Source organism: Podarcis bocagei, assembly GCF_964188305.1.
Source record: "Podarcis bocagei genome assembly, chromosome: 4".
In the NCBI taxonomy this organism is placed as follows: domain Eukaryota; kingdom Metazoa; phylum Chordata; class Lepidosauria; order Squamata; family Lacertidae; genus Podarcis; species Podarcis bocagei.
Genome location: NC_138128.1, coordinates 98,697,860 through 98,713,618, shown reverse-complemented (window position 1 = coordinate 98,713,618; position 15,759 = coordinate 98,697,860). Strand labels below are relative to the sequence as shown.

The window sequence follows — 15,759 nt, the reverse complement described above, 5'->3', positions numbered from 1 at the left end:
GAGCAGCCTGGCCTCCCCGCCCCGGAAGAGCAGAGCAGCCAAGGGCCACCGAATCCACCTGCGCTCAGCCCCAGCCGGAGCGGGGCGCCGGCCAAGAGGCGGCTGCTAGGCATGAGGCTGAGGCGCCGGCTGCGTGTGTCCCTCCGAGTAAGAACAGCGCCGCGTCCCAGGACCAGCTCTGCTAAGCCCCGCCCCCAGGCTCGGGTCTCCTCAGAAGAGGAGGAAGTGAAGCCCCGCCTCCTTCCACCTCGCGGCTCCATCCCGAACTGCCCTCAGCCTGCGCCAGGAAGCCAGCAGCCTTGATGGACAGCTCACGGAGGAAGAACATGGGGAAGCGGGGCGCCGGGCTGGCCAATGGGAGGCGGCGCCCTGTCGGCGGCCAATCAGCGCGGGAGGGCGGGCGGAGGAGGAGGAGGCGGGCGGGAGAAGGGAGTCGCTTCGGGGCGGAGGCTGCGGACTCGCTCGGGCGTCGAGGTGCAGGGCGGACGCGGCGCGGAGGGCAGGGCGGAGGGCAGCTGGCCTAAGGCTCCCCGGAGACGGAAAGGTGAGCTTGGAATCCCGACATGTGTTCGGCTCTGTCTTTCCTCTGCTCGTGTCCTGAGGGGGGAGGTGCTTGTCTGCTCCACTTGGATTCATTTCTCCAGCTTTTCTGGTGGCCGCTGCTTCGGGTTGAAATCAGAGGCTGGCTAATGTAATTCTAACCTTGGCCATATATTTTGCTTAGTTCTCCTAGAATTTCCCCCACCCCTAATTGAGAATGCCTTTCAGGAGCTGCAACAAAACCAACTGAAGAGCTGAGAAATGTTCCCACCCATCTGATTGCCTTAATGCACTTTCCTTAAGTGCACCAGACAGTTCATTGATTTGGGAAACATGTATGTTGGAAACTTGAGACTTGCTCCCATCTTCATGAGGATGAAATGTTCACTTTTAAATGTTCTGTATGCCTTACTTTTGGGTCCCCAGGAGGCCGCAAATCAGTTCCTATAGTAAAACTACATACAAAATTATAAAACAGAATAATAACTTCAGTTTTAAAAATGAGAACAAGAATGCTGAGAGCATTTTTTTTATTTGGATACCTGGTGGAAGAGGTTAGTCTCTACTAACTTTTCTAAGCGTCTACTTAGTAGAATGAGCTTGGCATAGATTACTTAGGAATACTATAAAGGCTGCTACTATCCAAAAAGCTTTACTTCAATACAGAAATGCAAGGTTGAGTTGTTGAGTGTAGTCTCAATATTCTCTCTGTCTCTCTCTCTCTATATGAACTTTGCTATATGTCTTTTGAAGGTTTTTGGGATCAGAGTTGTTCATTAAATATGCTACATTTCCTAGCTCTTTGTGCTTTAAATTTTCTAGCCTGGAGCTATTTGCTGCAAACTGGCCTAGTGTAGCCTTGAGGCCCTTTTGTGAAGCCAATTTGCTCTCATTAAAATGAAATCTAGTTTCTCAGCATTCTCAAGATCCTGGCCCTTGTCGTTTAAGAGAAGCCTTAGTTGAATAAGTTATACTTGAATAAGTTACCTGTTACAACCTACGTTAGTTTAGCGTGTTCCTGTAATCAGTAGATTTAAGTCTTATATTTTATAGTGGGAATTATCTCTGGCAGTAAAAACCTAGGTCATGACATTTTATATTTTTATTTATGTTCTGAGTACTTAATACTTGTTTCCATTTCAGATCTTGTGAAAAGTGGTATGATAATTGTGTGGTGGTGGACTTTCTGGATAGAGGCTTTCATCCTGTTGTTGTTGTTTAGTTGTTTAGTCGTGTCCGACTCTTCGTGACCCCCTGGACCAGAGCACGCCAGGCAATCCTTTCTTCCACTGCCTCCCGCAGTTTGGTCAGACTCATGTTTGTAGCTTTGAGAACGCTGTCCAACCATATCATCCTCTGTTGTCCCCGTCTCCTTGTGCCCTCCAACTTTCCCAACATCAGGGTCTTTTCCAGGGAGTCTTCTCTTCTCATGAGGTGGCCAAAGTATTGGAGCCTCAGCTTCACGATCTGTCCTTCCAGTGAGCACTCAGGGCTGAGTGATTTCCTTCAGAATGGATACGTTTGATCTTCTTGCAGTCCATGGGACTCTCAAGAGTCTCCTCCAGCACCATAATTCAAAGGCATCAATTCTTCGGCGGTCAGCCTTCTTTATGGTCCAGCTCTCACTTCCATACATCACTGCTTTCATCTTAACGTAAACTAATTTAGAGAGGTTTGTGGAAGGACAGTTTCCGATATCCTCTTCCTCATGAAGCCACCTGTGTCCCAAATAGTCTGTCCAGAGAATCAGAAGGGGGTTCCAGAACCATGTGAGATGGTGTGCAGGGGAGTGGAGGGGTAGAAAACACTTCTGTGGATTTCTTTAAGTTAACTTGCTTTAGGATCCACGATCTGGCTGATCTCCCTCCACCATGATGTCTTAAACTCCTATTTCCCCCCCCCCCCATGAGGACTCCCCCATCCAGAGATGATTTTCAGGGGGTGTAGGTGACTTCAGAGGTCAGGAGGGGACAGGAAACTTTTCTTTCTTCACCATCTTTCCGTTCCCTTATTATTCAACAAGCCATATTAATGACTTTGCAATGATGTGTGTTGCAAAAACCCAGTCTTGAACTTTAACCCAACTTTTAAATTTTTACTTAACTTAGAAATCTTAGGAAACTGCATAACATAGCTGAAGTTTTCAGAGCAGTGAATATGGAGGACTGCAATAAATACCTGGATCTTACCTGATCTTCTTGATAAGATATATATCTTCCAAGAGATACTGTCATACTTTGCAATCTTTCTGGCTTTTCTGCTAATCACAAACACTGGCTTATTAATTCAGGCAACACATTAAACCAAAATAAGCAGCCTTCTGTAACTGGTGCTTGACCTAATGTCCAAATGGACAGTGTTTGTTGCTATGGCATCTGCAATACAGGCCTGACCCTTGAGACTATAAAAACGTCTATATCATTATCTAGCTACAGTATTGTGCTGATCTAAATGAGACAGCTTTTAGTCGTAAAGGGACCTTCCTAGTTAGGAGGAGTTGCCACGAAAGGGGAACGAGCTCTTGTCATACAGAAATGTGTATACTTGTTGTGCGTGCAGATTATGTAATATGCCAAATAGTTACTCTTGCAGGCTGTTTCACAAGTGTCAGTTGTTACTAGGTTGAAATTCAGTTGAAGTGCAAAATGAACTCCTAGCTTCCATTGTTAACATAGTCTTGGTTGGAGGAGAAGGAATTAACTGATAGGCCAGGACAACACTGAATGGTTTGATTCTTTGCTGTTGCATGACTACCCAATTTTACTATACTGTGGAATCAGCGTTCGAAATTAAATGGTTGCCAGCCGGTTTTTTGTGACTCATTCCACCTAGCAAAGGAGATCTTGAGAGCTCTGGCTAGTGTTCCCTTTCTGTTTGCTCCCCAGGAAGCTTTTTGATGTTCTAAATGAGCTGTGAAGAAGCAGTTGTGAGGGGACAGACACTTTGTGGTTTGCAAACAAATGGATTGCTTCTCTCTTGCAGAGGTGGGGCGCAGCAGGGGAGATCTAGCTGTATTGCTGTGACTTGGCAAACTGAAAGAAAATGGTTCACCCCAGTGAGAGCCAGTGTGGTGTCTTGGTTAGAGTGCCTGTAGGACTAGGACTTGGGAGACCCAGGTTCTAATCCCCACTCAGCCATGAAGTTCACTGGGTGTTGCTGTCCTCTGCGTGCCTAAACTTAAGTCCCAATGTGTTCTCTTTATGACCTGTTTTGCTATGGCTGGTCACAACCCTCTAAATACCATATATGTTCAAATATATAAAAGGATGTCACATAGAGGAGGGAGAAAAGTTGTTTTCTGCTGCTCCAGAGAAGCGGACACGGAGCAATGGATCCAAACTACAAGAAAGAAGATTCCACCTAAACATTAGGAAGAACTTCCTGACAGTAAGAGCTGTTCGACAGTGGAATTTGCTGCCCAGGAGTGTGGTGGAGTCTCCTACTTTGGAGGTCTTTAAGCAGAGGCTTGACAACCATATGTCAGGAGTGCTCTGATGGTGTTTCCTGCTTTGCAGGGGGTTGGATTCGATGGCCCTTGTGGTCTCTTCCAACTCTATGATTCTATGACCACAAATTGCAAAAAGAACCAAATATATTCTCTCTCTCAAAAATAACAGAAAGTGCTGCTGCGTTGGGGAGAAAAATGGTGACTAGCCATTCTGATTTTGTGCCCGTAACTCAGGAGCCATGTGGCAAATAGCTTTCCTATCCCAATTTATAACACTGTGGAATATGTATGCTGTCTGAATGTGTCATCTGAATTTAAAAATTATTGTGGCAAGATAAAACTGTGTATGCTTTGAAACTGCTTTAGTAACAATTAAACATTTTTTAAAAAATCTGATTCTTGTACAGTGCAGTGAAGACTGCCACATTTGCCTAAAGGCTACTGAGAGGTTAGTTAGGGTTCTCCTGTGTCCCCTCACTGTGTTCAAGACCTGTGCTCGCTTGATTTTTTTTTGCTGATAAGTAGCATCTGAACAGGCCTTCAGTCTAAGCATAGCTTGAAACTATGAGGTACTGTTAGGACTTTCATGCAAATATATTAATAACCATTTAAGTTTGGTGGTACTTGGCTTTCGATTATGTATTTTAAAGTGAATCTTGTTTTGTGTATTGACAGCATAAACTGGAGTTGCTGTGTGAGTTTAGAGTTGTGGAACTGCCTGCTCCTTGCACTATGTTCAGATTACATATTATAAAAGCATGACTCTTTCTTACTTAGACAAACATTTGCTTTAGAGGCATTTGGTTGATTTCATGTATGTGACCTGTAATTAGTTGTGCTGACTTGGCTTGGCAGGGTAGGGTGGTAGGCTATACAAACCTTTGAGAAGGTAAGAAATGTTGTTTGCTAAATAGACCTTAAGTTGGGTGTAACTTCAGTCTAGGGGGAAAAGCAAGACTCTCCAAGGTCTCTTAGGATGCTTTAGCTGCTTATGAATTGGGTTTTTTCCTTGCACATGTTATATATTTAATTGTATTGAGACACTTTAAGGCAATTCCAGTTCATGTATGGAAGAATGACCAAAGGTAGACAAGTAACAGAGCTCTTGAGTCAGATTCAACCCTGGGTTCTAAGAGATCCCTCCTGATAAAATTCTCAAGATAGAAAAGGTTTCCATTTTTTGATAACTCTGGGTTGTACTTCCCTAGAGGGGAAGCATTGCTGAGAAGCAGGGCAATAGGTAGAAGGTAAAAATTCAGCCATGAAGCTCACTAGGTGGCTTTAGGCTCAGAGACAATGGCGTATCCAATGTACCTTACAGTGTGGTAGAGGATAAAGTGGAATAGCTCCATGTCTACCATCTTGAGCTCCGTGAAGCAATGTGAGAATCCAAAGGAGACCGATATATGTAGTTGACATTCATAATGACAGCACTCTTTAATACTCTAGTTTGGGAAGGCTTTCTTTGGGTCACTTCAATTGTGATTTAGACTGATTTTTTGCATCGTCTTCCGCATGTAATATGAAAATCACTGCTTTTGATTCCTTTTGTCTGAAAATCAGCATATATATCTGAGTGAATTAATATTGCTTATGCCTCTTGCAAGTTAGCTTAAGGCAAACATTTTATGAAAAAAAGTTTTGGTGTACCCCTCAAAAGAAAAAGCAGACAAAGTCTAATGAATTTTAAAGCATTACTAAAGTTTGTATAAAATCGATTATCCCCGTAGTTTATTTGGGGAGCATTAGGCAAGGTACAAGTTTGTCATCTGAAAAAATGTCTAGGGAAATATATTAATCCCTGTGGAAGTACTGTATAGTTTGTAGTTCAACTGGAAATACAGGTTAGTGGTTCATGAGCCTTGATAATGACACAAAGTCCATGTCTTTAAAGGTTAATCAACCAAGGAACTTAATTTCATCACTATATTAGAACTGTGACAAGTGTTGTATTCCCATAGAAACCACAATAATCAGCATCAACATTTCCGTAGTACTTTCTGTTTTGAGATAGCAGTGCATTGCATGCTTTTCTTCTGAAAAGACATACAACCTGGTAACATGTTGGGAAAGAATTATGGATTGAAACAGTGGAATGATCGTATGCCTTCTTACTCAAAAGCGGCACAAATTACATTGCGTGTGGTTTAACTGTGGCATTTACCTGATTTACTACCTAGCTTTAATGCTATCAGTTATTTATTTGACTGAATGGTTATTGCATAGCTAGTATGCAAATTAAGCTTAATTTAAACAATCTAGTTTTTGAAATACCTGGAGAAAACACGGATGTTACTAGTGGCCAACATAAAAACACATTATACTACGCAAACTTTCTAAAGTGGAAAGTAAGCAGGGAATAAGATGAAGGCAGAAGTATAAAGGTATGTTTTTTTTGGCATTAATATGACATTTATATTTAATCTGGAAAAACAAGTGGTATCTGCAGTGCAGTGTGGTTTGGTTCAATGTTCCAACCATACCGTTCTATTCCCCATCCTCTGTTTTATTTTTCTCCATCAGCATTCTGTGCTTAGTGCCCAATGAACTGTTTTGGGTTGGTAGCCCCTTAAGGGCAATATCCATGATTCCACATGTGAGCAGGTAAGACAGAATTTCCTCTCCCCCACCCCATGTTCCCTGAAATTTGCTTTGCAGAGTCCCCAACTCTCAAGGAGGAAAAAAGAAATGGGAAATACTGTTAGGTGAATACTGCTCATTTCATGGGCAGACTGAAACCTTTCCCATTTTTTTTATTACATTTATATTTCACTTTTCCTCCAAGGTGCTTAACGTGGCACGCACAGTTTCTCCCACTCTCACATTTTATCTTTGCAACAACCCTGTGAAGTAGGAACTGCTGAGAGGCAGTAAGTGGCTCAAGGCCACTCAGTCAGCTGTGTGGGACTATGGACTCTAGTCTCCCAGAACTCTAACCACTACACCACACGGGCTCTCAGGACATCATGCCGGTTTGTATGCCATCCTTAGTCTTTTATTTTAAAGGTTTTGTGCACTTCTGCAAAACTCAGGGTTTCTCTTAGCTTGCTTAAACTTCCCTCTTGTGAATGGATGGAGCAGCTTTTTTGACTATATAATTGCCAGCAAGCAGATAATTGAGATCACTATTAGCAGTTCACACATATTTCTTCTACCACTTAAATGAAAAAATGTGAATTCAAATGGTAATTGATGGGCCACAGTAGAGGAAGTATGAAACGAAATTATTCAGGGATCTGCTCAAAGTCTTCATAAAACTTTCTGTAATTTGGAGCAAAGAAGGTGGCAATACTTAAACATGAAACCCACCGTACTGTACTGCAAATAATTCTGGACAGGGCTATATTTAAGTTATAATGGTCGATTCGTCTTGTATATTCCCGAGAATACAGTTCTTGTTTTAAAATAAAGCCTCTAGCGCATCACTCATACTCTGACCCATGAAATAGCAGTAAGATAATGTTACAGGCTGCTTCTAAATAGTTTTGCCCTCAGAATTTCTTCACAAAATAGTGTGGAAAGAATATGTTGGGAAAATTAAGCTCTGCTTCCTGTTAGGCTGCATGCCACATATTCTTATCCCCTTTGGTAGGTTTTAGGGCAGATGAAAAACCTGCTTCCCTTATCTCAGACTTGCAGAACTACCTCGTAGAATGAAATAACCAAAGCCCCAAACATTAAGATGAATGCCTGTAAGAGCAGAGATTTCTAGCAAAAGAGAGAGATAAAGAAGAATAACTGAACTTGTTGCATGTGAAAGCTAATTGCTATCTGGTGTTCTACTTTGCAGAAGGTGCTGTTCCACTTTAGGCACCTGGTTACCTGGATAGGTAATGGTAGTATCTGCGAGCCGTGCAGACTCTGGTTTAGGGTATCAGCAGAGGAAGTAGTACTGTGAACAGTTTATATTAAAGAGCTGTGTTCTTGCATTGAATACAATCCCACAATATATTGGGATGCCTTTCTAGCTTAGATAGGGTATAGACTGTGGAATTCAAAGTAGCACTAATGAGATTTGACCTGTCAGTGCAGCCTTTCTGCTTGCCTGATGGAACGGCCTTCCTCCTATGTATCTGTATGCTCCCAGCTCCCCTCACCATTCTGGTTATCACAGAATCATAGAATGGTAGAGTTGGAAGGGTCCCGGAGAGTCATCTAGTCTGACCCCTTGTGATGCAGGAATCTCAACTAGACCATACTTGGCAGAGGCCATCCAAACTCTGCTGAAAAACTACCACGGAAGGAGAGCCCCATTGTGCTAGCAGGACTTACTGGACTGGCTCCCGTTAGTGTAACTACTTAGTTGACTCTGTACAGTGGTGCCTCGCAAGACGAAAATAATCCGTTCCGCGAGTCTCTTCGTCTATCGGTTTTTTTGTCTTGCGAAGCAACCCTATTAGCGGTTTAGCGGATTAGCAGCGATTAAAGGCTTAGCGGATTAGCGGCTAAAAGGCTATTAGCGGCTTAGTGGCTTAGAAAAGGGGGAAAAAGCGAAAAAAAATTGGAACACTCGCAAGACGTTTTTGTCTTGCGAAGCAAAGCCCATAGGGAAATTCGTCTTGCGAAGCACCTCCAAAACGGAAAACCCTTTCGTCTAGCGGGTTTTCCGTCTTGCGAGGCATTCGTCTTGCGGGGCACCACTGTATCTTTCTGTAGGTAAGCCAAAGAACGAGTAATTGAAATAATCACATATTCTTCCCCTACCTACACGGGCCTCCATTTCTCCCCTTCCTCTGTTGCCCTGTGTATACACAGAAATATTAAACAAGAATCCTGAATTGACTGATTATGTAATAAACTAATTCAGACAGGGGGAAATCATTTTTGAAAACTAGGCATCTCTTCCTGTTAGAGTAAGATGGTTAGGAATGAGCCCTTGGGGGGGGGGGTTGAGGGAGACCACCTTAGCCTGAATATTGGGAGCTGGATGGTTGGCATCTCCTCAGGGTGAGGGGCATTAGGAACCTGTCATACCTGTTTGTTGTAAAATGCTGTGTTCACAGATGGTAGGGTATAAAATAAAATAATAAAGGTGCTGTCTTATTAAGGCAGGATCAGTCTATTAGCCAGGATAGATAAGTGGAACCTCTTGCATGCAGACGGTGGAGGGATGCTGTTCTCTTGTGCTGCTTGAAGCCTTTGCCAAAAGGAGAGATGGCATTTTCAAGGGGGGGGGGAGTTGAATTAAGAAAATTCCTAATTGTCAGGGCTGGTCGTTGTCTTCTTCAGATCACCACACAAACGCTTCTTGTTCTTTTATAACTTTTTATTGCGTATTAACAAATAATCTTGTAAACGGTTCTTATCTTTTAACTATTCTTCCTCAGAGTCCCTTATTTCAGATACCTTCTGAGCTCTGCTTCTCTGTGACCAGCCACTCTTAAAATGGCGAAGGCGCCATTGTTCCTTTCGCTTTCCCGCTATTTTTTCTACCCTCCTGGCTAGAGCTTGTATCTCCCCTTCTCCCAGTCTGAGCTAGAATTTAGCCCTTGCCTTTCCTGGGAACAGCCGGTCCCTCCCTGTTGTTCTCTTCTATTAGCTTCACTTCTCTCCTCCCCACCGTGGGGAAAAGATTATACCAAAAATATAAGGCACATTGGCATAAATATTAACATTTAAATTTATTTAGAGCATTGATCAAGTTCTCAGTGTGCATTAGAAGTACAGTGGTGCCTCGCAAGACGAAAAGAATCCGTTCTGTGATTCTCTTCGTCTAGCGGTTTTTTCGTCTTGCGAAGCAAGCCCATTGACGGATTAGTGGATTAGTGCTATTAGCGGCTTTTAGTGGCTTATCTGCTGATCGGATCAGCTGATAAGCGGCTTAGCGGCTTAGAAAAAAGGGGGAAAGGGGGGGGAAACTAGCAGGAACTCGCAAGACATTGTCGTCTTGCGAAGCAAGCCCATAGGAGATTCATTTTGTGAAGCACCTCCAAAACGGAAAACTCTTTCGTCTAGCGAGTTTTCCGTCTTGCGAGGCATTCGTCTTGCGGGGCACCACTGTATACCGTAAATTAATAGAGACCATCTGTAGAATAGCAAGTGGCTAGGCATACAATGCCTGGAGTGCCTGGTGTGCTCTGGTCCATGGGGTCACGAAGAGTCGGACACGACTAAATGACTAAACAACAACAACAACAACAAGGCATACAATAAGAAGTTTATAAAGGTCACCAGGACAACATTTCAGAATCCTTTCCACACTGTGCCACACATTTGTTAAGTTGGGGAGAATTTGTTCTTTAAACACTGGTTCTTTAAACACATCAGAAGTGGTTACAAACACACTTCAATGAATAATTTTTCATTTTAGCTACTTTGGGCTACTGGAAAAGTCTTTTGAAGTATTTAATACACAACATGAATAGTTTGATCTCCGAAGAAGCCAAACATGTAAAATCAAGTCTCTGTTGATTTATGACATTAGTGTCAGGGAAGAGTTCCCAGTTTTCCAGAGGGAGAAAGTTTTCCCAAACTTCCACTGGGTGTGTGTGGGTGAGTGAAAATGCAGATATTGGTACAGTGGTACCTCAGGTTTACATGTGCTTAAGGTTACATACGCTTCAGGTTACAGACTCCACTAACCCAGAAATATTACCTCAAAGTTAAGAACTTTGCTTCAGGATGAAAACAGAAATTGTGCTCCGGCGGCGCGGCAGCAGCAGGAGGCCCCATTAGCTAAAGTGGTGCTTCAGGTTAAGAACAGTTTCAGGTTAAGAACGGACCTCCGGAATGAATTAAGTACTTAACCCGAGGTACCACTGTATTATCAATGAAATCACAGTCTTGTAGGTGTTGAATACTAATGGTTATTGCCCTAATTTCTGTGTTCTTTCAGATTTTGAGTATGGCCTGAATGACTGACCTAGTTATGCTGTCAGTAATTGCTTCAAATCTGAGGCTTAAATGTGATGGCAGCAAACCTGTTTAGAATCATGGCATTGTAGAGTTGGAAGGGACCCCGAGTCTCACCCAGCCCGTCCCCCTGCAATCCAGGAATCTCAACTAGATCATCCACGACAGATGGCCATCCAGCCTCTGCTTCGAAACCTCCAAGAAATGAGTGTCCACCACCTTGTACATAAAGATGGGTGGATTTATTTTTTTAAGAGCAAAAGGTGATAATGGTGAGGGATGCTAACCTCTCTGCAGATTGTCTTCCTGGGACTCAGCTATACATCTGGAAATAAAACGTTTTAGGTGTGTTTTAAGTGCAGTATACAATGTGACACTGGATGGCGAAAATTCAATGTATTTTTAAAAACACTTTTTTAAAAAAAAGCATTTCCAGAACTTTTTAAAATATGTGTGTAGTTTCCACTCTGGACACTTTAAATTTCAGCCAGCTCTGTGGTAGACTCATCTAAGAGAAAAGTGTCTGTGTGCATGCAGGGGGTGCAAAGGGGATTCAGCTCTCTTTTTGATCAGGTTGCTCGCCCACTCAGTCTGATTACAGAGCACTGTCTCACTTGAAAACAAAATTCTGCATCCCCAATGTATTAGTAAAACTGAACACATTGTGGCATTCCAGTTACTGTATTTTTAAATAAACCACCATAAGGCATTCTGTGATTGTCCTTTGCTTGGCTAGTATGGTATTGCAGTTTTCACTGGGGCTTTAAAATTTCCCTTTTTTGGTGCAGTTGGGGTTGCTGTTCATGAATATCTGATAGATTAGCAGTACTGGATATCCCATGTAAATCTGTCCATTCATTAAGACCATCCCATTCTGTGGGGCAGGGGGGGTTAGGCAGGTGTTTAGGGCTTAGGCTTCTTTGCTGGTACTGTCCCACTAAGTGAATACCCTCCTAAGAAGCACTTCTTTGATACTACTGACTCATTTTTCAGGCTCCAAGTTCGGTTTATATTCCTGACCATGTCATGATTGGTTGATTTGTTGATCTGCAACAAATCAGTTTTCATTGATCGGCTTTGACCTTGTATTCCTTAATTTATGTTTCTATTCACTTTATTATTTTGTTGGTTGCTTGGATGTTGGCAAGTGAAAAGAAAAGAATAATTTAGCACAATTCTTTCCGAATCTTGGTATTTGGGGGGTGGGCAGGATAACATTTTCCTGGAATATAGACTGTATCTGGTGAATACGTATGGGTTCCATTTTATTTAGCTTGAAATCCTTTAGGCTGCAGGAAAAAAATGCCTGCATAATGTTAGCATAACCTTGAGCTCCAGCAGACTTTGTGTTTTTTTTTAAGGCACTATCTTGTGATCTTCATCAAACTATGTAATTATAAAGAAGGTGACGTAAAGGAAACTCCATTGTTAGTCTTCATGTGTGTGCGACTGAACAAGAAAAATAGCGTTAATTGGTGCTGTTGATCATAATATATTTTTTTAAAGATTAACCATTCTATGTGGAAATATAGAATTCATTAAAATCCAGGGAATAAGGAGGTATCTCATCACCTTGTCTTATCTTGGCTGAAAATTGGATTTATAATTTGTCAGACTAGCTGTTAGACTGTTTGTGAGTTGCCTAGGAGGTAGTGGCTGGGAAATGAAATAAAAATTAGGCACAATTCCTTTCCGTATATGTGCACATAATAGGTATAACATAAGATCTGCTGAGTAATTCTTTGTCCAACCGATTATCTTTTTTGTTTCTTAGTTTCAGATATTTTCAATTTCTTGGGAGAGGCAGGTTAGTGCAGAAACTGCAGTATATAAGCAGTAAAAAACAAACAAACAAACAAGCTTTTGGCTGGTGGGGGAAGAGATCCGCAGTCTGAAAGAATGACCTTATCTTGAGCTACAAGGAGTTTAGCTGCCAACAGGAAATGATGAAATGTGCCATGAGAATTCTGTTTGCAGAACACTGCAGGTATTACAGTTCTGTTAGGAGAAGACAGGCACAGGGTTCACAGATCTACATGATTATGCAAGCATGTGAAATTGGGAAGAATGTGGAATGCTTAAGGTATTTGTAAGAAGATAGATGGTATTGCAAACTTAGTTTAAAATTATTGGCCTAAAAGAAACCTCACCTATAGGATAATAGATCAAATGCTAAATATGAATTAGTGTTGGCATGACTGCAAGCACCTTCGGAGGTCAGGGATTAGTTATTTGTGGATTTACTTAATTGCAGGTACATTATATTTGTTTTTAATGGGATATAAAGTTTTTAATGAGATATAAAGTTAGGCCTTCATGTATTGCCTTTCTCTGGTGTTACCGTTTCATGGCCTGTGTTTCTTTCTTAATTTGTTGTTAGCCATATCATGTCTGGCATAAGGGGCATTTTTTATCCAGCTAAAGTAGCCTAGGCTTTTCCAGAATAATCCTGTCCCCATCAAAGATAGAACTGCTGTATAATGTCAAGTTACTTAAGGTTTCCTAGTTACTCAAAGCAACATACATAGTGAGTCACAATTATTTCAAAATGTTTTCTTTCCTTCACTCTAGAAATTCAAGTGATATTCTGACTTGCCACTATTAAAAGAAAAATGTAGTAATAGGAATTGAGGAACAAAGAAGTTTTGTAAAGACTTGTAAACTCTTCAAAACTTTAATACCTAGTTATCTGGACCAGCTAAATAGGTGTTTATTTTTTTGAAATTTATGATGCTGGTATCTTCTGTTGATAGCTTAGTGTTTTTTGTGGATTTGGTTTTGTTAAGCTGGTATGGATTTTTTTGGGGTGGGGTGGGGGGAGGCATTGAACAAATTTTAATGAAATTAAAAGTTAACATTTGGAAAGGGCTTCTTAAGGTTACCAAAAGTATATATGAGTTTCAGTATTGCATTAAATTGGGAAGCAAGGGATATTGCTGAATAGATGGAAAAGTAGTGTTATTATCCATTACTGTATGTGATTCTGCAAATTGTCTATTATGAAGGTGGAAGATGTTGTAGAGGAACATCTGAGATTTTAGTGTCCATTCATGGCTGGTACTGTTTGTTGCTAAATAAAGTATTTGTTTGGCTGAGTTCCCTTTCAATCTATGGACAAGTCAGAATTGTTCAGTTGGAGTGATGTTTTTGGTTGCAAGTAGCTTAACCCCACCAACATTTGTGGCTCACTAGTGAGGTCAAAATGTCATTCTTATGGCACTTGGGCAGATGTGTAGCTTCCCCTGCAAGCTGCAGACAAGTTTCTCCCCCTTCTCTGTTATATTTAGCAAGGCAAAGTGTGTGAAGGAGTTTGAGTTTGCCTATCTGTTTAAACCAGGGGAGATGAAGTAGTATCCTTCAGTTGTTGTTGGACTATAACTCCTATCAGTCCCAGGCAGCGTGGCCAATTTCACTTTTCACTTTTCATTTTCACTTTACTTTTAATTTGTATACCGCATTTCCATTTTGCTATACTCAAGGCGGTTTACAAGCTGAAGAAATATCAAAATATACAGCAATCCGATCCAATACAAATAAGTCATAATAAAAGATATCGCTTAAAAAAATTCTGAGGGATGATGAGAGTTTGGTAGGCATTATTTTGTCTGAATGAACACCTTTTTGTTCAGTGAGTGTGCAATCTGCCTATACTGCAACTGTCTGTAGTATGCATGGGCTTTGAAAGTGGAATCATCATCATCATCATAACATCAACAATTACTTATAACATCAAACATGAAAAACGCCCTGATACAGGACAGCCTTCGAATGTGTTCGGAAAGTTGTAGAATTGTTTATCTCTTTGACATCTGATGGGAGGGTGTTCCATAGGGCGGTCACCACTACCAAGAAGGTCCCCTGTTCTAGGGGCTCCCCCAGCCCTCTAGAGCCCCACTGGGAGGTATGGGGGGGGGGAGGAGGAAAGGGACAGAGTTTTCCCTTGCACAAGCAGAAGTCTTCGTATGAACAGGACCCCTTCTGTTTCATTTCAGTATATTTCAGCTGGCCACTCCAACACAGAGACTGAAAACAGCCTCTCCAGTTTATCACCCCATGATACCTCAAACAGAAAGTGTTTTTAAAACCCATTTAGAAGACGCCAAGGAGGTTGCTGTTCATATTTCCTGCAGAAGGAAGCTCTGTATCAGGGTCAGCAACCTTTTTCAGCCGTGGGCCGGTCCACCGTCCCTCAGACCATGTGGTGGGCCGGACTATATTTTTTGGGGGGAAATGAATGAATTCCTATGCCCCACAAATAACCCAGAGATGCATTTTAAATAAAGGGACACATTCTACTCATATAAAAACATGCTGATTCCCAGACCGTCCACGGGCTGGATTGAGAAGGTGATTGGGCCACATCCGGCCCACGGGCCTTAGGTTGCCTACCCCTGCTCTGTAGGAAGTGCCCATCAGGAAGGCCCTATCTATCTCTTGGACCTACCAGGCTAGCTTCCCTTCCTAGTTAGCAAACAAGAAACGCTGATCTTAATGTTCTAATAGGTTCATATGGGGTGTAGGTGGTCCTTTTAAGTGGCTTGACCCCAAATGTTAGTGGCTTTGAAGTTCATTACAAGTGCTTTGAATTGAGTCTGGAAGCAAATAGGTAACCAGTGCAGCTGAACCAGAATGGTGTAACATAGTTTGAGCATTTATTCCTCCTCAACACCCAAGCAACTGTATTCTGTAGCAGCTGAAACTTTTGGGCAATGCAAATTGCATTGAAATTGGATGCCAGAAGGGCAGGTGTCACTGTAAGAAAACAGCTTTATCTCGATAGGGTCACAGCTGGTGAATTGGCTTGAGCTGGTAAATGGTCTCCTACTCATTGCCAGACCACCTGTAATTTCACCGATCATATCTTATTCAGGAGGACACCAAGCTGTGGCTTGGTCTTCCTGATGTGGTCTACTAGTAAT

General features: G+C 42.0%; 1 protein-coding gene and 1 long non-coding RNA gene across 4 annotated transcripts in view; one reads left to right on the top strand and one right to left on the bottom strand.

Annotated features, from left to right (window-relative positions):
• The window catches only part of LOC308585878, a 98,901-nt gene that overhangs the window by 54,929 nt on the left and 28,213 nt on the right, over positions 1 to 15,759 (bottom strand). The gene's annotated exons all lie outside the window — the stretch shown is intronic.
• The window catches only part of PACSIN2 (protein kinase C and casein kinase substrate in neurons 2), a 55,866-nt gene continuing 40,511 nt past the window's right edge, over positions 405 to 15,759 (top strand). For all 3 annotated transcript variants that reach the window (XM_081191762.1, XM_081191761.1, XM_081191760.1), the window contains exon 1: positions 405 to 544. The gene's annotated coding sequence lies outside the window, so the exon portion shown is untranslated. The remainder of the gene's footprint in view (positions 545 to 15,759) is intronic.